Source organism: Vanacampus margaritifer, unplaced genomic scaffold (assembly GCF_051991255.1).
Source record: "Vanacampus margaritifer isolate UIUO_Vmar unplaced genomic scaffold, RoL_Vmar_1.0 HiC_scaffold_21, whole genome shotgun sequence".
Taxonomy (NCBI): domain Eukaryota; kingdom Metazoa; phylum Chordata; class Actinopteri; order Syngnathiformes; family Syngnathidae; genus Vanacampus; species Vanacampus margaritifer.
The window spans coordinates 3,381,470-3,390,367 of record NW_027520731.1 but is presented as its reverse complement, the minus strand read 5'-3'; positions in this window follow the sequence as shown (position 1 = coordinate 3,390,367).

Here is an 8,898-nt window from a genome sequence, read left to right as displayed (position 1 = left end):
AATGCTTCAAACTATGGTTTTACATTAGGGTTAGGGTTTCAAACTAGGGTTTTACATTAGGGTAAGGGTTTCAAACTAGGGTTTTACATTTGGGTTAGGGTTACAAACTAGGGTTTTACATTAGGGTTAGGGTTTCAAACTAGGGTTTCAAATTAGGCTTAGGGTTTCAAACTAGGGTTTTACATTAGGGTTAGGGTTTCAAACAAGGGTTTTACATTAGGGTTAGGGTTTCAAACTAGGGTTTAACATTAGGGGTAGGGTTTCAAACTAGGGTTTTACATTAGGGTTAGGGTTACAAACTAGGGTTTAACATTAGGATTAGGGTTTCAAACTAGGGTTTTACATTAGGGTTAGGGTTTCAAACAAGGGTTTTACATTAGGGTTAGGGTTTCAAAACAGTCATTTTACATTAGGGTTAGGGTTAAAAACTAGGGTTTTACATTAGGGTTAGGGTTTCAAACTAGGGTTTTACATTAGGGTTAGAGTTTCAAAACAGTCATTTTACATTAGGGTTAGGGTTTCAAACTAAGGTTTTACATTAGGGTTAGGGTTTCAAACAAGGGTTTTACATTAGGGTTAGGGTTTCAAAACAGTCATTTTACATTAGGGTTAGGGTTACAAACTAGGGTTTTACATTAGTGTTAGGGTTTCAAACTAAGGTTTTACATTAGGGTTAGGGTTTCAAACAATGGTTTTACATTAGGGTTAGGGTTTCAAAACAGTCATTTTACATTAGGGTTAGGGTTACAAACTAGGGTTTTACATTAGGTTTAGGGTTTCAAACTAGGGTTTTACATTAGGGTTAGGGTTTAAAAAAAGGGGTTAAAAATTAGGGTTAGGGTTTCACACTAGGGTTTTACATTAGGGTTAGGTTTTCAAACTAGGGTTTTACATTAGGTTTAGGGTTTCAAACAAGGGTTTTACATTAGGGTTAGGGTTTCAAAACAGTCATTTTACATTAGTGTTAGGGTTACAAACTAGGGTTTTACATTAGGGTTAGGGTTTGAAACTAGGGTTTTACATTAGGGTTAGGGTTTAAAACTAGGGTTTCTAATTAGGGTTAGGGTTTCAAACTAGGGTTTTACATTAGGGTTAGTGTTTCAAACTAGGGTTTCAAATTAGGGTTAGGGTTTCAAACTAGTGTTTCAAATTAGGCTTAGGGTTTCAATCTAGGGTTTTGTTTTAGGGTTAGGGTTTCAAACAAGGATTTTACATTAGGGTTAGGGTTTCAAACTATGGTTTTACATTAGGTTTAGGGTTTCAAACTAGGGTTTTACATTAGGGTTAGGGTTACAAACTAGGGTTTTACATTAGGGTTAGGGTTTCAAACTAGGGTTTTACATTAGGGTTAGGGTTTCAAACTAGGGTTTCAATTTAGGGTTAGGGTTTCAAACTAGGGTTTATCATTAGGGTTAGGGTTTCAAACTAGGGTTTTACATTAGGGTAAGGGTTTCAAACTAGTGTTTTACATTAGGGTTAATGCTTCAAACTAGGGTTTTACATTAGGGTTGGGTTTCAAACTAGGGCTTTACATTTGGGTTAGGGTTACAAACAAGGGTTTTACATTAGGGTTAGGGTTTCAAACTAGGGTTTTGCATTAGGGTTACGGTTTCACACTAGGGTTTTACATTAGGGTTAGGGTTTCAAACTAGTGTTTAACATTAGGGTTAGGGTTACAAACTAGGGTTTTACATTACGGTGAGGGTTTCAAACTAGGGTTTTACATTAGGGTAAGAGTTTCAAACTAGGGTTATAATTTAGGGTTATTGCTTCAAACTAGGGTTTTACATTAGGGTTAGGGTTTCAAATTAGGGTTTTACATTAGGGTTAGGGTTTCAAACTATGGTTTTACATTTGGGTTGCGTTACAAACTAGGGTTTTACATTAGGGTTAGGGTTTCAAACTAGGGTTTTACCTTAGGGTTAGGGTTTCAAACTAGGGTTTAAATTTAGGGTTAGGGTTTTAAACTAGGGTTTATCATTAGGGTTAGGGTTTCAAACTAGGGTTTTACATTAGGGTTAGGGTTTCAAATTAGGGTTTAACATTAGGGTTAGCGTTTCAAACTAGTGTTTTACATTAGGGTTAATGCTTCAAACTAGGGTTTTACATTAGGTTTAGGGTTTTAAACTATGGTTTCAAATTAGATTTGGGGTTTCATACTAGGGTTTTACATTAGGGTTAGCGTTTCAAACTAGTGTTTTACATTAGGGTTAGGGTTTCAAACTAGGGTTTTACATTAGCGTTAGGGTTTCAAACAAGGGTTTTACATTAGGGTTAGGGTTACAAACTAGGGTTTTACATTAGGGTTAGGGTTTCAAACTAGGGTTTTACATTAGGGTTAGGGTTTCAAACTAGGGTTTCAATTTAGGGTTAGGGTTTCAAACTAGGGCTTTACATTAGGGTTAGGGTTTAAAACTAGGGTTTCAAATTAGGTTTAGAGTTTCAATCTAGGGTTTTGTTTTAGGGTTAGGGTTTCAAACAAGGGTTTTACATTAGGGTTAGGGTTTCAAACTAGGGTTTTAAATTTGGGTTAGGGTTTCAAACTAGGGTTTTACATTAGGTTTAGGGTTTCAAACTAGGGTTTTACCTTAGGGTTAGGGTTTCAAACTAGGGTTTAAATTTATGGTTAGTGTTTCAAACTAGGGTTTATCATTAGGTTTAGGGTTTCAAACTAGGGTTTTACATTAGGGTTAGGGTTTCAAAATAGGGTTTAACATTAGGGTTAGCGTTTCAAACTAGTGTTTTACATTAGGGTTAATGCTTCAAACTAGGGTTTTACATTAGGGTTAGGGTTTCAAACTAGGGTTTTACATTAGGGTTAGGGTTACAAACTAGGGTTTTACATTAGGGTTAGGGTTTCAAACTAGGGTTTTACATTAGGGTTAGGGTTTTAAACTATGGTTTCAAATTAGATTTGGGGTTTCAAACTAGGGTTTTACATTAGGGTTAGGGTTTCAAACTAGGGTTTAAATTTTGGGTTAGTGTTTCAAACTAGGGTTTTTCATTAGGGTTAGGGTTTCAAACTAGGGTTTTACATTAGGGTTAGGGTTTCAAATTAGGGTTTAACTTTAGGGTTAGCGTTTCAAACTAGTGTTTTACATTAGGGTTAATGCTTCAAACTAGGGTTTTACATTAGGGTTAGGGTTTTAAACTATGGTTTCAAATTAGATTTGGGGTTTCAAACTAGGGTTTTACATTAGGGTTAGCGTTTCAAACTAGTGTTTTACATTAGGGTAAGTGCTTCAAACTAGGGTTTTACATTAGGGTTAATGCTTCAAACTAGGGTTTTACATTAGGGTTAGGGTTTCAAACTAGGGTTTTACATTAGTGTTAGGTTTTCAAACTAGGGTTTTACATTTGGGTTAGGGTTACAAACTAGGGTTTTACATTAGGTTTAAGGTTTCAAACTAGGGTTTCAAATTAGGCTTAGGGTTTCAAACTAGGGTTTTACATTAGGGTTAGGGTTTCAAACAAGGGTTTTACATTAGGGTTAGGGTTTCAAACTAGGGTTTAACATTAGGGTTAGGGTTTCAAACTAGGGTTTTACATTGGGGTTAGGGTTACAAACTAGGGTTTAACATTAGGATTAGGGTTTCAAACTAGGGTTTTACATTAGGTTTAGGGTTTCAAACAAGGGTTTTACATTAGGGTTAGGGTTTCAAAACAGTCATTTTACATTAGGGTTAGGGTTACAAACTAGGGTTTTACATTAGGGTTAGGGTTTCAAACTAGGGTTTTACATTAGGGTTAGGGTTTCAAACTAGGGTTTCAAATAAGGCTTAGGGTTTCAAACTAGGGTTTTACATTAGGGTTAGGGTTTCAAACAAGGGTTTTACATTAGGGTAAGTGTTTCAAAACAGGGGTTAAAAATTAGGGTTAGGGTTTCACACTAGGGTTTTACATTAGGGTTAGGTTTTCAAACTAGGGTTTTACATTAGGTTTAGGGTTTCAAACAAGGGTTTTACATTAGGGTTAGGGTTTTAAAACAGTCATTTTACATTTGGGTTAGGGTTACAAACTAGGGTTTTACATTAGGGTTAGGGTTTCAAACTAGGGTTTTGTTTTAGGGTTAGGGTTTCAAACAAGGGTTTTACATTAGGGTTAGGGTTTCAAACTAGGGTTTTACATTAGAGTTAGGGTTACAAACTAGGGTTTTACATTAGGGTTAGGGTTTCAAACTAGGGTTTTACATTAGGGTTAGGGTTTCAAACTATGGTTTTACATTAGGGTTAGGGTTACAAACTAGGGTTTTACATTAGGGTTAGGGTTTCAAACTAGGGTTTTACCTTAGGGTTAGGGTTTCAAACTAGGGTTTAAATTTAGGGTTAGTGTTTCAAACTAGGGTTTATCATTAGGGTTAGGGTTTCAAACTAGGGTTTTACATTAGGGTTAGGGTTTCAAATTAGGGTTTAACATTAGGGTTAGCGTTTCAAACTAGTGTTTTACATTAGGGTTAATGCTTCAAACTAGGGTTTTACATTAGGGTTAGGGTTTTAAACTATGGTTTCAAATTAGATTTGGGGTTTCAAACTAGGGTTTTACATTAGGGTTAGCGTTTCAAACTAGTGTTTTACATTAGGGTTAGTGCTTCAAACTAGGGTTTTACATTAGGGTTAATGCTTCAAACTAGGGTTTTACATTAGGGTTAATGCTTCAAACTAGGGTTTTACATTAGGGTTAGGGTTTTAAACTATGGTTTCAAATTAGATTTGGGGTTTCAAACTAGGGTTTTACATTAGGGTTAGAGCTTCAAACTAGGGTTTTACATTAGGGTTAATGCTTCAAACTATGGTTTTACATTAGGGTTAGGGTTTCAAACTAGGGTTTTACATTAGGGTAAGGGTTTCAAACTAGGGTTTTACATTTGGGTTAGGGTTACAAACTAGGGTTTTACATTAGGGTTAGGGTTTCAAACTAGGGTTTCAAATTAGGCTTAGGGTTTCAAACTAGGGTTTTACATTAGGGTTAGGGTTTCAAACAAGGGTTTTACATTAGGGTTAGGGTTTCAAACTAGGGTTTAACATTAGGGGTAGGGTTTCAAACTAGGGTTTTACATTAGGGTTAGGGTTACAAACTAGGGTTTAACATTAGGATTAGGGTTTCAAACTAGGGTTTTACATTAGGGTTAGGGTTTCAAACAAGGGTTTTACATTAGGGTTAGGGTTTCAAAACAGTCATTTTACATTAGGGTTAGGGTTAAAAACTAGGGTTTTACATTAGGGTTAGGGTTTCAAACTAGGGTTTTACATTAGGGTTAGAGTTTCAAAACAGTCATTTTACATTAGGGTTAGGGTTTCAAACTAAGGTTTTACATTAGGGTTAGGGTTTCAAACAATGGTTTTACATTAGGGTTAGGGTTTCAAAACAGTCATTTTACATTAGGGTTAGGGTTACAAACTAGGGTTTTACATTAGGGTTAGGGTTTCAAACAAGGGTTTTACATTAGGGTTAGGGTTTCAAAACAGTCATTTTACATTAGGGTTAGGGTTACAAACTAGGGTTTTACATTAGTGTTAGGGTTTCAAACTAAGGTTTTACATTAGGGTTAGGGTTTCAAACAATGGTTTTACATTAGGGTTAGGGTTTCAAAACAGTCATTTTACATTAGGGTTAGGGTTACAAACTAGGGTTTTACATTAGGTTTAGGGTTTCAAACTAGGGTTTTACATTAGGGTTAGGGTTTAAAAAAAGGGGTTAAAAATTAGGGTTAGGGTTTCACACTAGGGTTTTACATTAGGGTTAGGTTTTCAAACTAGGGTTTTACATTAGGTTTAGGGTTTCAAACAAGGGTTTTACATTAGGGTTAGGGTTTCAAAACAGTCATTTTACATTAGTGTTAGGGTTACAAACTAGGGTTTTACATTAGGGTTAGGGTTTGAAACTAGGGTTTTACATTAGGGTTAGGGTTTAAAACTAGGGTTTCTAATTAGGGTTAGGGTTTCAAACTAGGGTTTTACATTAGGGTTAGTGTTTCAAACTAGGGTTTCAAATTAGGGTTAGGGTTTCAAACTAGTGTTTCAAATTAGGCTTAGGGTTTCAATCTAGGGTTTTGTTTTAGGGTTAGGGTTTCAAACAAGGATTTTACATTAGGGTTAGGGTTTCAAACTATGGTTTTACATTAGGTTTAGGGTTTCAAACTAGGGTTTTACATTAGGGTTAGGGTTACAAACTAGGGTTTTACATTAGGGTTAGGGTTTCAAACTAGGGTTTTACATTAGGGTTAGGGTTTCAAACTAGGGTTTCAATTTAGGGTTAGGGTTTCAAACTAGGGTTTATCATTAGGGTTAGGGTTTCAAACTAGGGTTTTACATTAGGGTAAGGGTTTCAAACTAGTGTTTTACATTAGGGTTAATGCTTCAAACTAGGGTTTTACATTAGGGTTGGGTTTCAAACTAGGGCTTTACATTTGGGTTAGGGTTACAAACAAGGGTTTTACATTAGGGTTAGGGTTTCAAACTAGGGTTTTGCATTAGGGTTACGGTTTCACACTAGGGTTTTACATTAGGGTTAGGGTTTCAAACTAGTGTTTAACATTAGGGTTAGGGTTACAAACTAGGGTTTTACATTACGGTTAGGGTTTCAAACTAGGGTTTTACATTAGGGTAAGAGTTTCAAACTAGGGTTATAATTTAGGGTTATTGCTTCAAACTAGGGTTTTACATTAGGGTTAGGGTTTCAAATTAGGGTTTTACATTAGGGTTAGGGTTTCAAACTATGGTTTTACATTTGGGTTGGGTTACAAACTAGGGTTTTACATTAGGGTTAGGGTTTCAAACTAGGGTTTTACCTTAGGGTTAGGGTTTCAAACTAGGGTTTAAATTTAGGGTTAGGGTTTTAAACTAGGGTTTATCATTAGGGTTAGGGTTTCAAACTAGGGTTTTACATTAGGGTTAGGGTTTCAAATTAGGGTTTAACATTAGGGTTAGCGTTTCAAACTAGTGTTTTACATTAGGGTTAATGCTTCAAACTAGGGTTTTACATTAGGTTTAGGGTTTTAAACTATGGTTTCAAATTAGATTTGGGGTTTCATACTAGGGTTTTACATTAGGGTTAGCGTTTCAAACTAGTGTTTTACATTAGGGTTAGGGTTTCAAACTAGGGTTTTACATTAGCGTTAGGGTTTCAAACAAGGGTTTTACATTAGGGTTAGGGTTACAAACTAGGGTTTTACATTAGGGTTAGGGTTTCAAACTAGGGTTTTACATTAGGGTTAGGGTTTCAAACTAGGGTTTCAATTTAGGGTTAGGGTTTCAAACTAGGGCTTTACATTAGGGTTAGGGTTTAAAACTAGGGTTTCAAATTAGGCTTAGGGTTTCAATCTAGGGTTTTGTTTTAGGGTTAGGGTTTCAAACAAGGGTTTTACATTAGGGTTAGGGTTTCAAACTAGGGTTTTAAATTTGGGTTAGGGTTTCAAACTAGGGTTTTACATTAGGTTTAGGGTTTCAAACTAGGGTTTTACCTTAGGGTTAGGGTTTTAAACTAGGGTTTAAATTTATGGTTAGTGTTTCAAACTAGGGTTTATCATTAGGTTTAGGGTTTCAAACTAGGGTTTTACATTAGGGTTAGGGTTTCAAAATAGGGTTTAACATTAGGGTTAGCGTTTCAAACTAGTGTTTTACATTAGGGTTAATGCTTCAAACTAGGGTTTTACATTAGGGTTAGGGTTTCAAACTAGGGTTTTACATTAGGGTTAGGGTTACAAACTAGGGTTTTACATTAGGGTTAGGGTTTCAAACTAGGGTTTTACATTAGGGTTAGGGTTTTAAACTATGGTTTCAAATTAGATTTGGGGTTTCAAACTAGGGTTTTACATTAGGGTTAGCGTTTCAAACTAGTGTTTTACATTAGGGTTAGTGCTTCAAACTAGGGTTTTACATTAGGGTTAGGGTTTCAAACTAGGGTTTTACATTAGTGTTAGGTTTTCAAACTAGGGTTTTACATTTGGGTTAGGGTTACAAACTAGGGTTTTACATTAGGTTTAGGGTTTCAAACTAGGGTTTCAAATTAGGCTTAGGGTTTCAAACTAGGGTTTTACATTAGGGTTAGGGTTTCAAACAAGGGTTTTACATTAGGGTTAGGGTTTCAAACTAGGGTTTAACATTAGGGTTAGGGTTTCAAACTAGGGTTTTACATTAGGGTTAGGGTTACAAACTAGGGTTTAACATTAGGATTAGGGTTTCAAACTAGGGTTTAACATTAGGGTTAGGGTTTCAAACAAGGGTTTTACATTAGGGTTAGGGTTTCAAAACAGTCATTTTACATTAGGGTTAGGGTTACAAACTAGGGTTTTACATTAGGGTTAGGGTTTCAAACTAGGGTTTTACATTAGGGTTAGGGTTTCAAACTAGGGTTTCAAATAAGGCTTAGGGTTTCAAACTAGGGTTTTACATTAGGGTTAGGGTTTCAAACTAGGGTTTCAAATAAGGCTTAGGGTTTCAAACTAGGGTTTTACATTAGGGTTAGGGTTTCAAACAAGGGTTTTACATTAGGGTAAGTGTTTCAAAACAGGGGTTAAAAATTAGGGTTAGGATTTCACACTAGGGTTTTACATTAGGGTTAGGGTTTCAAACTAGGGTTTTACATTAGGGTTAGGGTTTCAAACTATGGTTTTACATTAGGGTTGGGTTACAAACTAGGGTTTTACATTAGGGTTAGGGTTTCAAACTAGGGTTTTACCTTAGGGTTAGGGTTTCAAACTAGGGTTTAAATTTAGGGTTAGGGTTTTAAACTAGGGTTTATCATTAGGGTTAGGGTTTCAAACTAGGGTTTTACATTAGGGTTGGGTTTCAAACTAGGGTTTAAATTTAGGGTTAGGGTTTTAAACTAGGGTTTATCATTAGGGTTAATGCTTCAAACTAGGGTTTTACATTAGGGTTGGGTTTCAAACTAGGGCTTTAC